This window comes from Cavia porcellus, unplaced genomic scaffold, assembly GCF_034190915.1.
Source record: "Cavia porcellus strain 051 isolate PalLab524CR breed Dunkin Hartley unplaced genomic scaffold, mCavPor4.1 scaffold_2, whole genome shotgun sequence".
NCBI lineage: Eukaryota > Metazoa > Chordata > Mammalia > Rodentia > Caviidae > Cavia > Cavia porcellus.
This window is the reverse complement of record NW_026947485.1, coordinates 36,105,156-36,127,863: the sequence shown is the minus strand read 5'-3', so window position 1 is coordinate 36,127,863 and position 22,708 is coordinate 36,105,156. Positions and strand designations below refer to the sequence as shown.

At 46.4% G+C, this 22,708-nt stretch overlaps 1 protein-coding gene across 1 annotated transcript in view; it reads right to left on the bottom strand.

Moving 5' to 3' along the window:
- Nucleotides 1-13,824, bottom strand: part of Plxna4 (plexin A4) — a 439,299-nt gene extending 425,475 nt beyond the window's left edge. The window contains exon 1 of the mRNA XM_003467879.5: nucleotides 13,287-13,824. The gene's annotated coding sequence lies outside the window, so the exon portion shown is untranslated. The remainder of the gene's footprint in view (nucleotides 1-13,286) is intronic.
- Between the last annotated feature and the right edge of the window lie 8,884 nt (nucleotides 13,825-22,708).

Sequence of the window (22,708 nt, the reverse complement as noted above, 5' to 3'; positions counted from 1 at the left end):
GTCTCAGCTCCCAACACAAGCCTGATGATTTTCCACAGCAGCACAGGGGTCAAGAGGGTCTGCACGGACTTGAAGGAGTGGGGTGTATTTCTCTCCTGAACTCTGATCAAGGCAAATGGCCTGCTTTCTATATTACCTGTCATATGAACACTCTGACTGGGACTAAAACCTTGACAATTCTTGACACCACTCTCTCTACCCTTCCTGCAGTGACTAGGAACTACTGAATTACAAAGCTTTCCTGCAGAGTCCTGAGCATTTGACACCAATATGTTCATCCATCTACTGTTTGTCACATATTGGAACCAGAGGAAATAAACACTTCTTGTGTACCTACTAAGTTCTAGGCTGTTTGGCATTTTAATTAAAATACTTTCACAACAGATGTACAAAGTAAAGGTCCAAGACCACAGGGAGTGGGACCTGTGATTCCCTGTAAAGGAAGAGCCCCACAAAACAATATAATTTTTCTTTAATGCTTTTTGGTTCAAGTAAAATCTATTTAGATGCCAAATCCTCCCTGTAGGCCTTGATTGTGCAGACTGTCTCCTATACCCAGGACACGGAATTAGACAAAGAAGACTTTGTCCTCAAAGGCAAGGTCAAAATTGTAATCACTATCTCTTAGCTCAGAATAGCTCACTGAAAATGGGGGCCATGTGCCATGCCAGGGAATAAGTGAATGGGTAGAATAAAGGTCAATCATTCTCCACTGCTGCCCTTATTCTGAGCTTGTTCTGGAAGTCTGCATACTGCTCACCCTCCTAGAACCATTCCTTTTCCAGCAGAAAATAATGGGGCTCTACTCAGGCAGGGTGGATTCCTAGAGTGCGGTCAGAACAACCTCAAGTAAATTGTTCACGAGGATATGTTTAATTCAAAACAGGAACCACTTGTAGAGGTAAAAATCCACACGTGGGTTTTCTTACCTCTTTACTATGCTGCTGCTAGATCAGAATGTGAACTCCTGCATTCCACAGCCAGGACCAGAAGTAAACAGCATAAATAAGCACAGGAGGAAACCGTGAGGAACACAAGAACCTCGTATCTGCTAACCAGGTCCTTGTATCCGAAAACCCTGTATTACCTCAATTCATCATGTCCAGAGAAGAAAACATCACCTTTCCCCTGAGCCTTAGCCTAATCTCAGTCTAAAAATCTCTAGCTGCATGAATGGCATCACCTCCCACCAGTTGTCCAAACTAGACATGCACAAAGCAGATGTAACAGATTCAGATGTAACTTACACAAATGGTTTTCCATTACATCAAGGCAACTCCCCTTCCTTATTTCTACCATATCTTCAACTTAAACTCATACCTCAGATCTGTCTCTTTTTCCTCTTCACTGCCACCTTTGGTCAGCACTTTCTTGGGTCTCCTCTGGATTGCTGGAGTGGTGTCACTTCCAGCTGTTCTCCACGTAGTTACCATTGAGACTTTTCTACATACCACATGAATTTGGTATTGCTGACGCTCTTCTTTGGAAGGCGTGGCCTGACCACTGCCTGCTGGATAAATCCCTCTGAAAGACACACTAGTCTTGTTCCAGCCTCCTCCCTACTTCCCAGTTAGCTATGAACTACTGTAGGTGGCCCCAGGACCATTTCCTCTCAGCTTCTCATCTTGTCTGCTCTGTTTGCTCCACCTGGAGCCTCTCATCACATAGTCACAAGGCTGTCCTACTGATCCTTCAGAACTTGGTTTGATGGCCCCTCCTCCTGTCAGGACCATCTGTATGCCCTTACTTTCATATCTGGCTAGGTGTCGATCTTACAATCCCAGGTCACCGTTGCAGGCTCTGACCTCATTGCCATATTGAATTGAAATTCTCTGTTCACAGATGTGCAATGGCCACACCAGACTGTGAACTCACACATGACAGGAACTGGATCTTCATCTCTGAACAACTGATTTTTGCACAATGCCAAGCACAAAGTGGGTACTCAACAACTACTGGGTGAAGTCAACGATTGATCAGTTTTTGGTTAAATCTTCTTTAATATCACATCTAATCCCTCTAAGATATATAAAAATATTTGGATGGAGCACAGTGAAAGGTGAATATCAGAGAAAATCACAACTCTTTTTATTTCTCCAAAATCCCAGCTTAGCCCATTGCCACCAGGATCTGAGTCTCCCACTACCACCACTACCATTCCCCAGGCCTCTCATCTCCCCCACTAACCATCTCCTCCCACTGTCACCCTCTCTGCCAACTGCATTCTCCTTCTGACCCTTGGTTTTTGTCCATTACAGCGTTTCACCAGACCACCAAACACAGGAACTGGTAGTAGTGTCATTGTGAGAGGCTTAGCTCAGTCTTCAATGTCTTTCTTGGTTTTCTCTGACCTTGTGTGTAGATACAAGCTGTCTTCTGACAAGCTCCACACAGCCCTTTAACATGTATAGCCACATTCATCCTCACCTCCTGGGCCACAGGTAGGGACAGCAAGGGCTTATTCCTGACTTTAAAGAAAAGAAATTCAGGCCTAGCTCAGACAAAACTTGATGGAAACATAGTCAGCAGACCTAGGAACAGAAACTAGCTCTCCTGATTACCCTGTCCAGCACGTAGTACTTCTCCAATTGCTCTAAAAACGAAAACCTCAGGATTATTCTGCAGAAGAAAAAAATAGGCCTAGGAAGCCACAGCCACATTTCCAACAAGCTCCAGTCAGAGGACACTGTAACTTACATAAATGATTTCCTATTACACTGCAAGTGTCACTGCAACATGACAGTCTTTGCTGCTTCCTTGAAGTGTTCTCTTTGTTGTTTTTCTGCACAGATCCCCCAGAAAGAAGAATCAAATATGGTCCGAGCAGGAAAACAAACCACATGACACCCGCAGCCCCAGATTCCCTTTCCACATGACTCCATCTGAGCAGGACCAAAGAAGAGGCAATGAATAGTCCCCCGTGGGCCTAAGCCCTCTCCCACCTGCCTCTTCCCAAGCTCCGCTCTGTCCCTGCAGATAGGATTCCTTTTTTAAAAAATGAAAGCCAACAGTTTATGAAGAAGAAATGAAGTGGCAATTTCCCAGCATGGCTAGGAATCAATAGAAGTTGTTGTCAGGGTTTTCTTTTCAAAGGGTGGCTGCTACGCTTCTCCAAAGTCAAGAGCGACAGAGCTCCAGTGCTTGACTTACAACTGCTTCATCATAGCAAGATATTTTTAATTTAAAACTCACTGCAGTTGGGTTCAAACTCAGCTGGGACTTGATTTACTGCTAATTCATTTCTCCGATTCCTATAATTCTAAACTCAGTCACCAAACAGTTTAATGCTGATAGAATCACCAGTGCAATGCTTTATGAATGAGTGTCAGGGGAATTTTGTTAGTAAGTGTATGTTAGCAACTGTTATTCACTTTGGGAGAAAGAACAGCATTCAGGCAAAGTATTGTGGGGGTTCCATAATCGAGTATGTGGGTTTGGCTGATGTTCCCAGGTCATACCCACTTGATACCTCTACTGTCCCTCACACACAGGCACACATGCCTGTGTCACTAACTGTGTAAGGGGAATGTCAGGCTCTGATGATGCTTCCCATGGGAAATGCTTAACTGTTCTCTGGTTCATTGTCCAAAGATAAAAATCATAGTTTATACCTTCGGTCCTGTCTAGGACACAAAGTATTTTTCCCCAGGAGAAACTTGGTTCCAACTACCTAAAATTTGGGAAGATGTGTCTTAATAACTCAAGCCTTCTTGGTTAATTTGATAAAGAACATTTATCTTTGTCAGGTATATTGAAATCTCTTATTCAATAAGCATAGCTGGAAGAAATGAAGACAGTGAATGTCATTACTCACATATTTGCAAACATCCATCTTGATCTATAATGTGCAACAAAAAAGTACTATTTGTGGAAACAAGTCCAGAATCTGTCAGAACTGTGTTCACACTTCTGGAAACGGTCCTTTTATAAAATGTACACACCTGAAGGCAGCTTGCATGGCCACAACTGCTGAAGTTTTCTGACAACTCGGTCATTTCTGGGATTCTCAAAAGCAAAGACAAGGACAGGAAGCAGGAAGCATCTCTGAAAGTTTGCCCCCATGTCTCCATTTTACCAATACAGTGAGTTCATCCTCCTGTTTTCCTTTCTTCCCTCCAAACTGAACTTGAACTTGAAAGATGCCAGTAGATAGCCAGCATCTCCCAAGATACTTTCTGTCAAACATTCAATCCAGGAGATACCAGCAGGTTTAAATACACCCACACAAAGTGATCCTACTGCCAAAAAAGCTAAACAACAGTTGGTTAAGAATAAACAGGGTTCCCAATAGCATACCTCCTTCACCTTTAATATGTTTCTGTTCACCTTGAGTCCCCACAAGGACACGGGATAAGGTTTTTGCAGAACTGTGTTGGCAACTTTCTTGGATGAGGGTGTCTTGCAGATTTGTCTTTGAAACACCCTGAAAATTATGGTTTGTTCATCCCTTCCAACCTATTGAAGTCTAACCCACAGTGAGTTTGCATCCAAAGAAAGATGCTCATTTTGTGTGCATCAAAGCAAACATACACCACTGCAAAGAATCCACTTACCTGCTCAAATCCTACATATTTAGCACATATTTATGAATTAATTCTAGGTGGTTAAGCTCTGAGTTGGGCAATGAGTAACAAAGAAGAAGAAAAGGTCTCTTTCAATCTAAGATAAAAGATACACAGTATAAGATTTATAAGATAAAGGGTCCCTCAGTATCTTCATAGAATTCATTCCCAGACTTCCCATGAGTCCCAAAATCATCAGTAGATGCTCAATATCTTTATAAAAAATGGCATATTCAGTATTTACATATAACCTATACCCACCCCTATATACTTTAAGTCACTCTCAATTACTTATCATACTGAATACAATGGAAATGACACATGAATAGCTGTTACACTGTATTGTTTATGGAATAATGACTAGGGAAAGGTTGGTACATGCTCAGGACACACAACTTTTAAAAATATTTTTGATCTACAGTTAGTTGAGTTCATGGATGCAGAGCCCACAGATATGGCTATAAATTTTAGCTGTCATCCTTGCCACTCCAGCAACAAATTCTCTGTCTTTATGAAAAAATATGAATTAAGTTTCTGGTTGCACAAGAGACTACTTTAAGCAGGGGCAGGTCCTACCATTAAGGAGACAAAATGCTCAGGCAGACATTCTGCACAGACCCGGGTCTCTCCATCAGTCAGTAGTTAAGGGCAAGTGTATTTAAGGGAGGAAGACGGGGTCAGCATCTAATGGGGAAGAGAGCTTGGAGAGAGGTCACAAGCACAGTGCAACCATCAGTCCTTTGCCCAGCTTGACCCTAGAGGGGCTTCAAGCATAAAAGTTGTGTTTAAAAAACACAAAGGAGGGCAGGACTGGCTAGAAGCAATGACTTTTAGAAAATGTTTTATATAGAAATGTCCCTGTTGTGTTATATTTTAATGCATAGAACATTTCTTAAAACTAGGAGGGTGGCAGAGGTCCTTTGTCACCACTCTCTGCTTACTAACAACTGTGTTGCTCAGCTAGCACTAGCACATAGGCCTGGAATGTCCCCATGCCACTCTGTGGAAGGTACTCTCAAAGTCAACATGCCCTGAAGTTAAGAAAGCCTCCTGAAATCTGACTGGCACACATTCTTACCATGGTTTCTAATAGGGTCTAAACTGGTGACCCACAATGTGGCCAGCTAATAATGCTTTCATAACTCTATGAGTTTAGGGAGGCTCCTTTTTGGAGCTCTGTCACACTTTCTGGACTCAGTCCAGAAAAACCGTATGTTCCTTATGCAGAACTAATTACCCACCTGGTCCCATCTGATGTCCCCACCCTACCTAATTCCAAGCTTCAGCCATTTGCCCTGCTTCCACCAGAAAGGCCTCATAATGCTTCATGACATTCTTCTAGTCCTAAAGCTCTTTGTCTTTCTTCTTTCAGGTGCAAAAACCAGACTCCTAAAGCAGATGGAGCAGTAGAGGTTCCTGACCCTCGGCCTGAGTATGGATATTCATCTTGATTGAGTTGCCTGACCCCAAGGTGGTTGTTGTCAAATATGGTGATCCACGACCAGTGAGCTACACGAGACAGGAAGGGCCCAGCAGATGAGCCAATGGCTTTGCTACTCTGCAGACTCAGCTGAGACTCCTGGGCTTCTTTAGGAGCATTCTGAGTGACTGAGCCACCAACTGTGTCAGCTAGGGGAGCTTTTGCTAGTTTGGTAGTGCCATCACTTTCCCTTCTTCCCTAAAGCTCTTCTCCTTTCCCTTCACTCATGGAACCCAACCCCTTTATAAAGTGAAGCATACAAGATTACAGGGGAGCCAGGCTGAGCCTCAGGGTACAAGCCCAGGTTCCCAGATTCCTGTTCTGTGCACTAGATCTCCATGCAGAAGATCACTTGAATGAAGACTCCTACCACACACATATTAAAATATTTTATAAATCATTACTCAAGAACAACCCCCTCATTTTATAACTGATAATACTGGATCAGAGGTGACTTTTCCCACCCCCACCCCCTTTAGCTGGTAAATAATAGAACTGCTATATCGTCAATGTGCAATGCCTACTTTTTCCTACAACACCAGTGCTTTTCAAGCAAGAGAACACACAGAGATCACCTGTGAACCCAAGAAAATATATACATGCCTGGGGACTTCTATTGCCGTGGAAGGACAAAAGCAGAAGAGGGTGTGGAGATGGCTGAGAAAATGCTGAGGCTGGAAGTGGGCTGTCCTGCTCCCTGGCACACTTGCTTAAACACTGAGGTTCACACAATCACCAGAAACCAGGTCCTAATGTAGCGTGAGAGTCCAGCTAAAATGACTCACGGTCAAGAGTAAAGACATATTTCCACATGCAGATGTCAACATATGAAAGTGACTGTCACAGAGAACAGTTTGGGCTGCCATTGTTTGATCTTTTTTTTGCCTACATACTGTACCTGAACAACTACTTCTAAGACAACTATATTAAACTAGTGTTGCACTATATTAAACTAGTGTTGGTCTCCCATTTTTGTTGAAATTCTGTATCATTTCTAACCTTTTTTATGTTTTGCTTTTTAAAATAATAATAATAAAAAAAGAAAGTGATCATCTTGGTCCAGAGTTTCTCAGCGGATCTCAGTTCCACTCCATGATTTTGCCACTTTTCTTGGCTACTCAAGCCCTGTTAGTCTAGTAAAGGCTCTGAGAAATCAAGAAACACTTTTAACTTTGCTTTGTACCCAGAAACTTATCTGACAGGCCAATTTCTGCGCATCTAATACCTATTCACTCTCTCATAAAAAAAAAAAAAAAAAAAAAAAAAAAAAACTCTGTTCTCCTTAGGTATTATGTTTAGGAAGCTGGTCTTAGACGAAGAGGAAGAAAATGAATTCCATGTGAGCCAACATCTCACTTCATGTGGTTCAATTGTACACCCTGATGTCTGCTCCCCAGACCTACCGTCCTCTTTCCCCTCCTCCTTACACAGGAAGAGGAACACTTCCCCAGCTCTGCTCTGCTTACTTTCCGACCTCTTGACCTCTGGGCAGAACCCAAGGGCTCAGGAAGTGGGCTGGGCTCACACTAGCAGCCTCCAGTAGTATGTCAGACAGGAAAGTGATCTCAAGTGACTGACAAAGAAAGCCTTTGAATAGCTGTGCTTTCTTTCCTAATTTCTAGTGCCCACTTCCTCCACTGCTTCTTTCCTCACACTTCATAATGAAAAGACTCTCCCCTGTCAGACCTCAGGAATTGATTGCACTGAGCAGCACTTTGACTGCGGGAAGAGATCCTCTTAGCTAGTGATCTGTTTTGTGTTGGGGTGACAAAACATCCCGAAATCCAATTTGCTGTTTCGAATCCTAGTTCACGGGGAAGACATGAGGAGGGGGAGGGAGAAGGCAAGTCTACCAGGCCCACAGAGGAGCCAAAGATCTCACCAACAACTGTTAGTGTAAGTCTGTATAATTTTTGACAGTCCTACTGTTCCCAGTGCAGAGGGGATGAAATTCTAAGTGTGCCTCTTCTAGGCACCCCAAGTTGATAGAACTTTTACTCACTCCCCAGTGTAGAGGGGACTCCTAATAGTGGATGGAATAAAAGTTTGTCTTTTGAAGAATAAAAAAGCAATGTGCAGAACAGAATGACTGAGGCTGCTTGCTTAGCCCTGGCTGGGGGATGGGACAGCACTCAGCATGGACCGTGGGCCCCCAGGGCCTTCCTGTGCACACCCCTCAGAACCAAGACGTGACTTCTGATGCCTCACTCAGTCTGTGGCCTCTCAAGTCCAGACTCTTTACAGGCACAGAGACCTGTGGGAAGTCCAGGGAGTGCTGCAGAACGACTCCCACTACGCGGACCATTCATACTGACTTTGAATGAATCTGCCTCAGTTGTCATAGGACCTAGGTTAACCAGCATGGCATGATGTATCCCTGCATCTAGATCCCAAGATCTGGAACTCCAGAGCTGGTGAATGAGTGAAAGAACAAGTCTGAAGCATTCTGTGAGCAGTGCACTGTTAAGAATGCAGCCATCTGTTGCTTAGCAACTAGGACCTGGGGCTTCTCCCTTAAACTCTCTTCTCAGCCTAAGTTCCTATGCCATCAAAATGGGAATCCACAATATCTACCTTCCAGACTTATTTTCAGGATTTGATGAGAAAGTGGCATTTCCACATTACCAGCAATCTGTAGCAGTCACTAGAAATTACCAGACTCCTACCACAATTGGAACATCTGAGAATCAGAAGCAGAGATGGGGACTTCACTCATTTGCACTGCTTTAGTTTTTCCCAGGAGAAAATAGGAATTGCCAAATGAGGAAAAGATCACCTTCAGGAGCAGAGCACATTGCTAGGAAGAGCCACACAACTTAACAATCTGCAAATGGCCACAAATAAAGACTCACCCTTCTTTGAAGAATGGGGACACTGAGGTTCCAGGAGTAAATAATATATATTTGCCTGAGTGAGAAGCACCCCAAGGGAAGAGTCGGGCCAAATATTCTAAATCTGCCCCTAACACACTGTGCCACAAGTTTCCCAGGATGTTGACCACATGCTAAGCACATATATCCCAAGGAGGCAATCAACATAGTGACAAGGGCCAGGTCAGACTGAGATTTGGCTCCAGCACTTGGCCACTGTGTGACCTTGGATAAAGTTCTTAACCTGTCTCCTTCAGCTTCATCATAAAAGACGTGGGGATACAATAACCAGTTCTCAGGTGAGAGCTTCTGAGGAATAAATGATCCAAGCCTCCTATAAAGTATTTAAATGAGATTTTACCCAGCAAATACTCCATAAATACTATCATTGTCATTATTATTACTATTATTTTTCAAACCGTTGTCTCCATAAGGATTAAGATCAGTGCTATGTCTGCATAGCCTCTTCCCCAGGGAGAGAGATGATCACAGGAGAGGTCCTTGTGTAGGACTCCAGAAGCTTTTCTACCAAGCTGCTTCTTACCAAACAGAGCAGCAGCCTCCTCCTTCAGGAACAAGACCTCTGATCAGGAATTAGGACCCCCTGCCTGCCTTTCCTTTTAAGATCCATCTCTTTACCACTTAGAGCAGAGCCCCCCCTTCGGTCTCTGGCTGGCTCCACCTTCCTGCCACAAATAGGATGCTGCAGCCTAGGCAGCAAGCACCGGCAGTGACAGAAGAGTAAGTTGGGACAGTACAGGGTAGCCGGAAAGCGATCAGGGAGGGCGCAGTGGCAGGGACTTTTAAAGAGACAGTATCCGTTCGCAGGGCTCTATGTGGACCAAGCACCACTGGCCGAAGCCTATAGGGCAATTACCCTAATCATGTGCCTCTCCCAAACAGCCATTTGATTTATTAGCGCCACATCTTTTTAAAATGCTGCTTTTAAATATAAATAACACTTAATCATCCAGCTGTCGTTAAATTCATGTTACATTGATTTCTTGGACTGCCGCAAATTTGAGGGAGAATGGGCGGGTGGAAGTGCACACAAAGCCAAGAGGTGGATTAACAAATGGAGGAGAGGAAAGAAGGGGCGTTGGAGGAGTAGAAAAGGGGGCGTCCAGGAAGAAAAATGAACCTATGCAGCAGCCCAGGATCTGAACCAGTTTCCTATCTGGTGGCACTGGAAACAAATAAAAAGAAGCAAACAGAGGGTGGCACATCTGTTGCACAGATTAATCACAGCAGAGATAGATCGCGGTTGGGTTTGCAGTATTGCTGTCGCCCCGTCACAGCCAATCATGGAGCCACTCCAACAGGTCTCTGATGTGCATTGTCTGTGTAGTGTGTGCTTTCTCTAAGTGAGAATGGGGAGAAGCAGCTATGAAATGCCCCCTAGCTGGCTAGGAGGAGAGAGACTCCACGTGATTTATTTGCATCAAAGCCTGGTGATAACTATGAACTAAGAGTAATTGCCAGCCCATCCCCCTAACTCTCTTACTTCAGGACTGCTGCCGCCCTAGAAAGTCCCCCACTTAATTCCCAGCAGCCCTCATTGTGATTTAAAGCATCCAGAGGCCAAGGGTAAGCAGACTGCCATGCAGACTTCCCTGTTTATGGGAGCTGCAGCAGCAGGTGAGCCATAGAGGAGAAACAGAGCAAGTTAGCTGCCTCAGACAAATTCCTCTGGAGATGTTTGCAGAGTGTCCATGCGCAGCCAGATAAAGTCTTGGGAGTCTGGAAAGGAGTAGCTTCTAGGCAACGCATTTTCTGTGTTCACCTGAGAGCTACCAAAAGACATTCCAGCCTCTGTAAGAGTGAGTCCAGAAAGCATTCACTGCTGGGCCTTTCCTGTGCGATTGACTGCCTTTCAGTGAGGGAGCCCTGAAAGAATTTAAAAGGAATCCATGAAAGACTGGGAGGGGGAGAATGACAATGTGGCATATTCCAGGGCCAGACAAGAGAGCCATGCAAGAAATCAGAAAATAAGCACCCAGCCTTACACCCAGATTTTAATTAATAGCTGCCTTGTCCTAGAAACCAGATTGGTACCCACTTAGCATTTTCCGCTAAGTGCAGAAAATGCCGGGATTTTTGATCCTTGGTGTTTAGTTCTTACCAGCAGAATGACTGTTGGCTCGACATTAAAATGAAGGATCTTGAGGTTATGAATACATGAGAAAAGGAGAAGGAGAAGGAGAAAGGCAGAGCTCTACAGGAGAGATGTACAAACAATCCAGGAAGAGCTGTAGCCCAACCTTTTGCCTCTTACAGGTGCCATGAGGGAATGTTTACGTGAGAGGCACCCACTGTTGCAGGAGCTCACTATTTCTGCTGCAAACCATGTGCCACCATAAGCGTACGTGGAACCTCCCTGTCTACGCACTCGAAGGGCATGCATGCAGAAATGTGCCAGTTTTTCCACAGCCCAGAAAACAGAAGTGAATCCCACTATCACACATAGTTGGACCAGTTTGCCACAGTTGCTTAGGCTCTGAGAATTCGTGTGCATCTGGATGCCTGTGAGTGTGCATGCCTGGGTCCACTGTTCTTAAAAAAGAAAATGTTTCTTTCCCTGGCTGGGATCTCCCCATTGTGAGGCTTTGCTTTATTCTGTCTACCCTTTTCAATCAATCAAAGGGCAGCTCACACTGCACACAGCAGGGAATACAATCTCCCTCCTGGGGTGTCTGCACTTCTCCCTAGCCTAACCAGAAACCGTGGCAAGAGCTGAAAAAAGTTTGAAAATAGCAGATCTGGGGATACAGGAAAAGCCCCTTATTTCTGCATCCATCTTTCAGGATTTATATAAGCAAGCCAAATTCTGTGCCCAGCACGGAGGCCTCCTTGTTCAAAAAAATGTTTGCTCCTTGCCTCTCCTATTCCAGAAGACTCCCAACATATTTCTCCTACTGGTGTATTTGTGGGACACTCGGAACACATGGTCTTATATAAAAGGCACAAGCTTATCCCTTTTTTTTTTTTTTTTGGTCATGTTACCCAAAAGGCAACCTCAAAGGGACAGCCAGGAAACATATTCAAACTCCAAATAATGTTTCATTTGGCTCTCCCACTCCTTCCTGCAACAACTGAGCCCCCAAATAAGTTACTCTCAGACTCCAAAATGGGAACTATGAAAAAGCCCCTGTGGAACTCCCCATCTCCTACCTCCGTCAGGAAAACTTTGAAGATAAGCACCCTGTGGAACTCCAGCCAAGGAGAAAAGGAAAGCAAAAGCTTTAAGGAAAAAGAAGCTTGAATCACTAGCTTCTGGACAGCAATTCTGCATCCAGGAGTAACCAGGCTCTAGCGGATGCTGGCAGAACCAAGAATAGACACCTCTGATGTGATCTTGAGAGAGGGACGGTTCTCCCCAAGAGGACTACAACCCTGTGTTCCCCACTCCTACTTCATTGTCTCAGACACATGCCTCAAAAGGCACATGACAGGTGTTAGCCAGGGGCACACAGGAAAGCAGCCCCATGTACCCAAGGAAGGGTGCGAGGTGAGAGAGAGACAGGGTCCTGGGCCCCCAAGCCTTGTCTGTTTGCTGCGTCCAAGGGACCTAGGGTGTGAGTAAGGTCATGTCTATTAAGGAGAATCGGATCCCATAACCACTCCAGACCTGCTACACTCCTGCTGCACTGCGATGCTTAAGCCCCTTCCTCCCTGAAATCCCGGCGCATTCCCTGGGTAGCTGTGCCATGCTTCAGAAAGGCGTATGTGCTGCCTCTTACTGGGGAAACGCAGTGTCTGTTCCACATGCACCGCCCTACAGAACTGCAGCCCCATCAGCCTATGTGGCCTCCTCCCAGCGCACCGGGCCACCACTCTCCAAAAACCTGTCCGAATATCTGTCAGTGTGTCTTCCCTTAAAATCACGAGGTGTCCGAAGGCCACTGAGGACTGATTACACTGGGCGGGTCTCTGAAGACCTCCCATGACTTTCCCCGTTAAAAAAAAAAAAAAAAACAGCCAAGGATGAAAGGGGCTGGAAACTGAAAAATCACTCCCTCAGCCCAGCCCGGTGGGAGGGAGAGCCAGACATACACTGACTCCCACCCTGAAAGTCCTGGGTAAGAGAAGTCTTGAGTCCAGGAGTGTGACAAGAGAAAGAACATGGGAAATCCCTGCTCTGGCCGCGCTGCACCTACGACGGTGTCCAGGTGGGACGTGGGCAGGTGCGTGAGCGCAGTATGTGCCTGTGTGTATTTGTGTGCGTGCGTGTGTGTGTGTGTGTGTGTGTGTGTGTGTGTGTGTGCGATCGGCTGGCGCGGGGCAGCCGAGGACTCCGAGGCCGGCCCGGGTACCTCCACCTGCGCTGCCCTGGCCGCCCTCCCGGCCCCGCGCCCCGGCTGGCCGCCTCCTTACCTGGGAGCACCGCGTTTCCCTCCTTCAGCGGGAGCGCCGCATTGACACTGCAGATGGTGCCTGTGCCGCTGCCTCTCGCCCTCCTCTGAACGTGTGCGTGTGCGCGCGTGTGGCTGCCTCCTCCAGCCCCAGCCCAGAACGCAAATACTCCACCGAGACACAGGGAAGCCGGGAGCAGCAAAGGAAAACGGAAGGGGCTAAATCAGAGCCTGCGGGGCTTGACAGCGCCTCTTGCAGCGTCCAAGGTGGGCGTAATGTCCAACAAAAAGGTCGGGAAATGTGGATCGGTTCCAGGCACCCCTTTCCTTAACCCAGCCCGAAGCCCAAGCGGCAGCGGCAGTGACGGCTCTCAGGGGCTGCGGTGGCGACGCGGGGCTGCCCCTCTTCGTCCCCACCCCCGCGGGCTGAATGTCCTTGATGCCAAGCGGGCACGGCGGCGTCACTCCGCGCCGCCCATGCTCGCCCGGCCGGGCCGCTGCCCGGGCGCGGTGAGTGCGCCGGGGACCCGCCGGGGAGCGCTCTCTGCGCCTCTGCGCGCCTCGCTGGGCAGCCGCGGCTGTCCCCGGGCAGCCCGTGGCCGGCCGCGCCGCTGCTGCCCCCGCCCCTGCTGCGAGACTCTTCGGGCAATGCCCAAGGGCCGGGGCTGGGGGTCCGCGGGAGCCGCCGGCTGCTCCCCCGGGAGGCGCGGGGCTGCGGTGGTGGCCGCCGGCGCTGCGGCGGCCAAGAACGCGGTCTGAGCCGGGCCTCCCGGGCGCGCCCCCGGCCCCCCCGGCGGGCTGCTCGCAAAGTTTGCAGGGGGCAGGGAGCGGGGCTGCCGCTGGCTCGGCCGCCGCCGGAGCTCCCGGGCTGCCTGCTGCCGCCGCGGCTCGCTGCTGCTGTGCATTGAAGCCCGGCCAAGCGCTGCAAAAACTCCAGCTGCCTGGCGCTCTCTGGGTCCTCCTCTCCTCCCTCCCGCCTCCCCGCTTCCCTTCCTCCCTCCCTCGCCTCCCCCCTCCCCTCCTTTCCCCGCAGCCCGCCGCTCCCTCTCTGGCTCGCTCTCGCTGGCTCGGAGCTCGCGGCTGCATCTAAACCGAGGGAGAGCGGCCGGCAGAGGGGGCAGGGGGCGCCTCCCCGCGAGCTCACACCCGCCGCCGCCACCGACGCCGGCTCGTCTGCTCTCCCCGGCGCGGACATTGGCTCCCACTCTCCTGGGTCCCCTCAGCCTTCCTTGAGCTACCCTGGTAGTGCCAATGTGGAGCACAGGGGCGAACGCACAGTGACTTGAGCGCACGCAAGGCGCTCGCTTACAGTAAAGCACACTCGGCCGCCTGGTAAGGAGAACGCGAACGGTTGGAGGGACCCTCAGGTGTTCAGAGCTGACACGGGCGCATGCTAAGGCCAAAGCAAAAACCCATTCCTAACCAGAACGACCCAACCCCCACCCCCACCCACCGTGGCTTTCCTGTGGGACAACCGAAGAGCCCTAGGACCAAGGACAGAATGCCTGCACTAGAGCAGGAATGGCCAAGTGCCCTGGAGCTCGCTGGGTAACCTGATGCGCTGGTCCAGTGATGTCTGCACAAAGAGGCTGACCTGGCTGTGTTCTTTTCTGAAACCCTAGATCTCAAACCACAATCCTGCCGGATAATGCCAACATCAGGGGTAGTTTCAGTAGCCCTAAGGAAGAAATCTCAAGATTGCTCTGATTTAGACAGCCATCTGGCAAGGGTGAAGTCCATGAGGACAGGAAATGAATGACACTACCTAGAAACGTCGGCATAGCCCACCCACTGTGCTCCACTGGTCAAGAGAAACCTCAGGATGCCACCTTATCTACTCACCCATCTGCATACCTCCCTCATCACATTTCTACCCTAGTTTCCTGTGGGCACCCACCAAGGTTGGCCTGCTAGAGGACCCCACCATTTTTGTCCCCACCCACCATGTCCCTTCTTCAACTTAACTTTTCAACCCACTCAGCAATTTTTCCCTCCCCACTACTTCCCCTCCCATGCAAACATCTGTGAGCTTTCCTATTAGGTAGAAATGATTGACCCAAGCATAAATTTCTACACCTTCCTATAGGGATTATACCTTCTGCAGAAATCAGAGTTATAAACTGGAAAGACTTTGGGATAACCATAGCCACCTGAGGCTGGCGGTATGTGTGGGTCAGGTTGGGCTCACCCCCATGGGACCTCATCAAAACTTCCCTCTCACTGATGAAGAGGAAATGAATCAAGCCAGTGTGGGAGGCAAGCAGACATTTGAGTCTTTGGTTAAAGGCCATCCTGGAGACAGCGTGGAGCCCTGTTAGTCTCTGGTTCTCTGCTGAGTCCTGCAAGACCCAGAAAGCAACAAGGATTATCATATTAGCATATGTTAAAGCATTGATCTGGCTCCTCTCTTCTCAGAAACCCTGGATCCCAGACACTAGATATCAAGTTAGCACACAATATCAAGTTAGCTTCAGAAGTCCAGAGAAACACAAAACAAGGTAATTCAATGCTTCTTAGACATTCTTCCAGGGCTGAGGATGCTTCAGGATCTAATGTCTGTCTGTACAGGACAGGGACTTCCAGGAGGGTGGCAAGACACCTGATGCAAAATCAAAAGGGATCCCTACCTCATCTGGATAAAACAGGCCTCACTCACCTTGTCCTGCTTCCAGAGTTGCCTCTAAAACTGCTACCTGGGGCCATCATAGGCTGTGCCAGAGAGACCCATGGAAAACCCCAGTGCATTACTTAAGGGATATTGTTCAATAAATGTAGAAGGATCTTTTCAAACATCTGTTTGTCACTGGGCTTCCAGTCTCTAAAACTGCTACCTGGGGCCATCACAGGCTGTGCCCAGAGAGACCCATGGAAAACCCCAGTGCGTTACTTAAGGGATATGGTTCAATAAATGTAGAAGGATCTTTTCAAACGTCTGTTTGTCACTGGGCTTCCAGTCCATGTCACAAAACTGCTGAAAGGAGGAGGAAGTGTGAAAACGGCTCTGTCCCCTCCCCAGTCAGTCATCCCAGTGTATATTTTAACACCATGTGACTTCTTTCTGTCCCTTGTAGTGTGTGTGTGTGTGTGTGTGTGTGTGTGTGTGTGTGTGTGTGTGTGGCTGAGAGCACCACACCCATTTCCTGATGGATGAGCCAGAAGTCAAAGACCTTTCTTTTTCAGAGATGGCAAATAAAACATGTTTATTATTCTTTATCTGCTGCCTAGCATGTTGGGTCATTTTTTTTCATTCAGGGAAGTGAATGCCATGTGGTGTCTGAAGAGTAACTCAGAGCCAAATAGCAGGGAAGAAGCACACCGAAAGCTGGACCAACAATAGTCAGGCGAGGAGTCCCACTAGCTCTCCTGTTCTCAGTGGTGCCTCGCCTCACCTGCCTTGTCTCCCTTTCGCCGTCCTGAATAGCACAGAGAAAGACATTCCTAAGGGGCACTTACAGCAGGACATCCTTGTGAGGAAGAGCAGGAAGGCCAAATTTGTCCCAGCATGGGGCTTGATGACAGCCCATTGGAACTTCTCCCTCAAGTTTGGAGAATAGCACAGAGAGGTGAGAAGGGTCACTATGTTGAGGCCACAAGACCTGTGTCATACTCCTGGCTCTGCAATGATCAGCATTATCATCTGCAGCAGGCCACATGCTCTCGGTGAGATTTTATCTCTCACCTGCCATATTATCTCTTAGAACTGCAGTGACATCCAAAGGAGACATTACTAGTTGGTGCTTTGAAACACTAACTCAAGTGCGGTACACACATAAAGGCGTTAAAATTGCTTTTCAGATGAACATATATTTGTGTGCCATGGTACAATGCAACAAGAGCAGGTCTCTTGACTCTTCTCTGTGAACAGACACAGTGAAAAAGGCAGCCGTGTCTAATGGTTCAAAGCTTGTTTCTGCATTAGGTTCCAGAACTCTGACTCTCGCACCTCTGCCAAGCCCTCCCAGCTGGTGAAGGGCAAAGAGGGATGCAAAAGGCCATCTAGCTGTTTCCTGCTGACGATAGTCTCTCATCTACTCCTCCCCTAGCCTGCTAGTGAGATTGGGCGAGTCACTGCCTGGACCCATGGCCACAAGAGGGAGAAGCAAGTGGCATACTGCTTCATACAGTCCTGTTTCTAAGGAGGAGCTAGGGAAGGGGTTGTGGTTTATTGCCAGATTTGGGAGAAAAGTATGGACTCACCTCTTGAATAAAAGACCAGATTTCATAGGAGAGAGAAAAAAGTTTTCTTTTTTAGGAGAGAGTGAAAGTTTTGTTTCACTTAGCTACCACCATTTTATTGGCCTAGGAATAGAGCTGCTATTTACGTTGACAAAAGCCAGATCTTCTCGTTAAACAAATCACCAGAGCCTGGTGGTGCTACAGACAAAAATTCTCCCGCTAAGTGGCTGCCCCTTGGCTCCTACAGTGCCCGGGATAAAAAACTCAGGTGTCTGCTGCTTGAAAACCTACATTGTGGCGCCACCTGCAGGACAGCAGAAATATCGACGGTATCCTAAATGGAGAGAGTAAGAGTCTTGCTCTGGCAAAAGCTGCCCAGCCAGGGCAGGCCAGAGTTGCCTACAAAAGGATCCCAACTACCCAATACCCATATTTTCCAGATGTCTCCCATACAACCCAGCGGTCTTAGAAGCTTACATTTCAAGGAATTTGTTTGCAACTCTACAGATTTTCATTTCATTCAAACATATTCTTTCCTCAGTTTTCTTGGAGGTTAAGAAAGTCTTTAACCCAGGGTTCTGTCTTCAAGACATAGAACCATAGCTGGGCATGGTGGCACGCTCCTGTAATCCCAACACTTGGGAGGCTGAGGCAAGAGGATCATTGCTAGTTCAAGACCAGCATGAGCTACAAAGCGAGCTCAAGACCAGCCTGAACTGCATAGTGAGACCCTGTTACAAAACACACACACACACAGACATAGGACATAAAATAGCAAAACAGGACAGAGAAGAGACTCCTTTTGGAGGAGAATGTAGGAGGAGCATCCCTGTGTCACCATGATTCCTAACAGGAGCTGGCTCGATATTCGTATAGCCCCAAACTGCATGAGCCTGTGTGCGTAAGTGAGGATTCAGACATTAACCTCTGAATCTCATCTCCAGCTTCTTCTGCCCATCCAAAACTTTGGCTACCACTGACAACTCCCACTTGTCTCCTCTAAGATGTCAAAACCCCCTGTGGCGGCTGCGCTTAGGAACAAGCCTAGCCATCTTATTTTCCCCGGGTCTCCTCCTTGTTTGTGCTCACTGCTCCTGAGTCATTTGATGGAAGGACATCTCGACATCATCAGCAATGTGATGTCCTCCCAAGGATGCCACCACCTGGCTTCGTTGCTGCACATGGCCAACTCTGCAGCTCTGTTGTGGCTTCCTGGGTCACACTGGGAGTTGATACCAAGTTGGGGAGGACCCCACCACCACCTTGACCATGTGCATACATATACACAAAAACACACTGCAGATCATGGTCCTCTGGACCCTAAAACAGCGTCCATGCCTCCTATAGTCCAAATCTTTCTCCTTTTCCTCCCTCACACAATTCACTATCCTAACAGCTAACAAAAATATCCTTCTTTTTCAGCTAACAAACTTATCATCTCACCTGCAGACACAAAAGTTATAACATAAAATAGGACAAGGAGAAATGGGAAAGGTAAGGGCAATACCTGCCTCCACTGAGAAACAGCAGAGGCCAGAAACATGTCAGCATAAAACATTTCAGTACAAACACTGACCCTTCCTAGGAGTTCAGTGTCAAGAGACAGAAGATGCTACAAGGCATCTGAATCCTATGTATTGTGCAGTTCATGACTCCTACTGGAAACTTACATTTTGGTACCACCTACTTGACTTACTAAGTAGTTTGAATAAGACACTTGACTGCTGTGACCAGAGTATGAATAGCACAAAGATCTCAGTGATTTCTCATTGTTATTAAGATGGGTTTGTTCTACTAGGTTGAGGGCTTTTGTCCAGTAACTCACAAGATGGTTACCAGGTGGTCTGAGTACAGTCCTTTCTAAGCAACCATGGTAGACAGCCGCCACTACAGCCCCAACCACCTTCACCTATTGCTATTCATGCCCTGTGCAGAGCCGACTTAAGTGAGCAAGAAACTACTATAGAAGTGATGTAAGATTGGGTCAAACAAGATGTAGCTATTTTGAAGAGAATAGGAGACATTACAGTAGCCATTGCTGATTTTCCTATTGTCTGGTTTTGAAGGCCTGTAACACCTGCATTATTCTGTTTCAATCAGTTTTATACTATTTTGTGTTGTATGAATTCATTGTGTGTGAAGATATAAACAACTATTTAGAACAAAAGGAGACATTATGGTAGCCAATGTTGATCCCCTGTTGTCTTGCTTTGAAGACCTGCATCACTTACATTGTTTTCTTCTGATCTGTTTTGTTAAGGCTTGTTTTACCCTCTTTTAAAAAAAAAAGATGTTGCTTCCCGTTTATTCTTTTCATTCACTTGCTTGGTCAATGGTTAAGAACTAAGGTCACCCACCAGCCCCATGACATGGCAAATAGAATGGCTCTCAGAGAGGAAATCATTTGTCTAGCCTCATTAGCCTCTTGCTCTTATTATTTGAGCTCATTTGTCTTTAGAATTTCTTGGACAAAGGGAGAAATGGTTTGATGCATGTTGTTCCCATATTAGGCAGGACTGGGCAACAGTACATGTGTTAGGAACTGTCTTTGGGGCTCTAAATTAAGCTTCTTAACACATCTCAAGGTGTTAAGTAAAAATGAGAAAACCCAACCATGAGGCTGGGAAGCATCAGCATATAAAATGCTCAGGTCCGGCACTCACTTGAAGTGACTGTCACCAGTACCATGGTGCCAGGGATCAGAGACATCCAAGAGGGATACAGAAGCATGCTGGGTCCTGCTCATTTTAATGAGCTGTCTGGCTCCTGTTGACAGAAAGCCTTCTGCAGGCAAGGTTGAGTGTGACCCCAGGGTGAAGCCCCTTGTGACTGCAAAGCACCGGTACCTAGGGTTTGAAAAGAGTCTGTGTACCTGATCCTGACCCTCACCACACAGCAGCACAGGAGGGATGCTAAAGGACACGTCTCTTGGATAGAAGGCACAGGTAAAAGAGACTGGAAACTGATGTTCTGTTCCCCTCTCCACAATTCTCCATGAGGATTTCCTCCCATTGCCTTCTCTCCTTAGCATCTAGTAGTTTCTGCACAACTCAGTAGAGCCCAAGAGTCATCTTTAGGGCATGACAATGCACACAGGTTAGGAAAAGAGAGGGAGACAGGGAAAAGAGTGAAGAGGAAGAAGAAGAAGAAAAAGAAGAGGGGAAGGAGGGGGAGAAGAAGAAGAAGAAGAAGAAGAAGAAGAAGAAGAAGAAGAAGAAGAAGAAGAAGAAGAAGAAGAAGAAGAAGAAGGAGAAGAAGAAGAAGAAGAAGGAGAACCTATCCTGAATTAGAGTAGAAAGAACTAAAGACAATCACCTCAGGGAGGCTCCAGGGATGCTGTTAGGCCCAAGGTGACCTCATCCCTCTTTCATGTTTTCCTTCAGAACTCTGTGGCCTAATCCCATTCACTCACCTCTATTTCCTGACCAGGCCCCATTTCCTTTCCTCAAACTTTGAAGGGCTTCTTCCTAAAATACCTCCATTGACTGGAGGCTTTGAAAATGTAAGGGAATACCTCTTGAAGCCCCCAGACCCCCCAGACCACAGTGGTATATAGTAGTATATAACAGTTAGGATACTAAGTGCACAAAAGCTGAAAGCTTTCACTCTAAAATCAGGAACAAGACAAGGATGTCCACTACCACCACTCCCATTCAATAGAGTGCTGGAAACATTAGCCAGAGCAATTAGACAAGAGAAAAAAGTAAAAGGAATAAGGATTGGAAAGGAAGAAGTTTGAATATCGTTATTTACAGATGACATGATACTCTATATAGAAGGCCCCAAAAACTCCACCAAAAGAATTCTAAATTTAATAACCAAATTCAGTAGCCTAGCTGGATACAAAGTAAACGCTCAAAAATCAATAGTCTTCCTGTACACAAACAATAAATTCACTGAGAGAGAAATTTAGGGAAACAGTACCCTTAATAATAGCACCCCCAAAAATGAAATACTTAGGAATCAATCTATACATTGAAACTTACGGTAAATTAATCTATACATTGAAAGATCTATACATTGAAAATTACAGCATTCGGGCTGGGGATTTAGCTCAGTGGCATAAGCGCCTGCCTTGCAAGTGTGCAGTCGTGAGTTTGACCCCTGGTACTGATAAAAATGTAAAAGACAAAAAAAAAAATTTTTAAAAAGAGAAAATTATAGTACTCTAAAAGTAGATGGAAGAGGATATTAGAAAATAAAAAGATGTCCCTTGCTCATGTATAGGAAGAACCAACATTGTGCAAATGACCACACTCCCAAAACTATAATGCAATCCTGATCAAAATACATATAGCATATCTCACATTCCTAAAATTCATTTGGAACCAGAAGAGACCTAGAACAGCAAATACAATTCTTGGCAACAAAGGCAAGGCAGGAAGAATCACAATCTCTTGAAATTACACTACAGAGCTAGTGCGATAAAATCAGCATGGCACTGGCAAATAAACAGACCTGAGGAAAAGTGGAACAAATTAGAAAACGAAGACACAACTATAAGCACACACCTTATCTTTGACAAAGGGGCCAAATATGTTCACTAGAAGAAAGATAACCTCTTTGATTAATGGTGCTGGAAAAATTGACTTTCAACACACAACTAGACATATGTCTATCACCAAACACTAAACTAAAATCAAAATGGATCAAGATCTAAATACCAAAACAGAAACATTAAATCTACTGGAAGACAAAGTAGGTAGAAATCTTGAAGACACGAGGTAGGCAGGCAGTTCACGAACAAAACCTAAACTGCACAGGAAGTACTTCAAAGAATCAACAACTGGGATCACATCTTATTAAAAAGCTTTTGTATGTCAAAAGAAATCACCAACAGAGTGAAAAGAAAACCCACAGAGTGGGAAAAGATTTTAACCAACTGTCCCTCAGACAAAGGGCTTCTATCTAGAATACATAAAGAATTTAAAAATCAGGCCCCCCAAATTCAAAGACCCAATCTTCTCAGATAAAGCAACACAAATGGCAAATATATATATGAAAAAACACTCGACATAATTGATCATCCAAGAAATGTAAATTAAAACAACACTGAGTTTCCATATTATCCCAGAAAGAATGGCTATCATCAAAAAGTCAACTAATAACAAGTGCTGGTAGAGGTACAGTGGTGGGGGGACCCCGTCTCTGCTGTTGATGGAAGTGTAGACTGGTCCACCTATTGTGGAAATCAATGTGGAGATTCCTCAAAAAACTAGAATTACAAGTTCCATTCGACCCAGCTATTTCCCTTCTGGGTATTTTCCC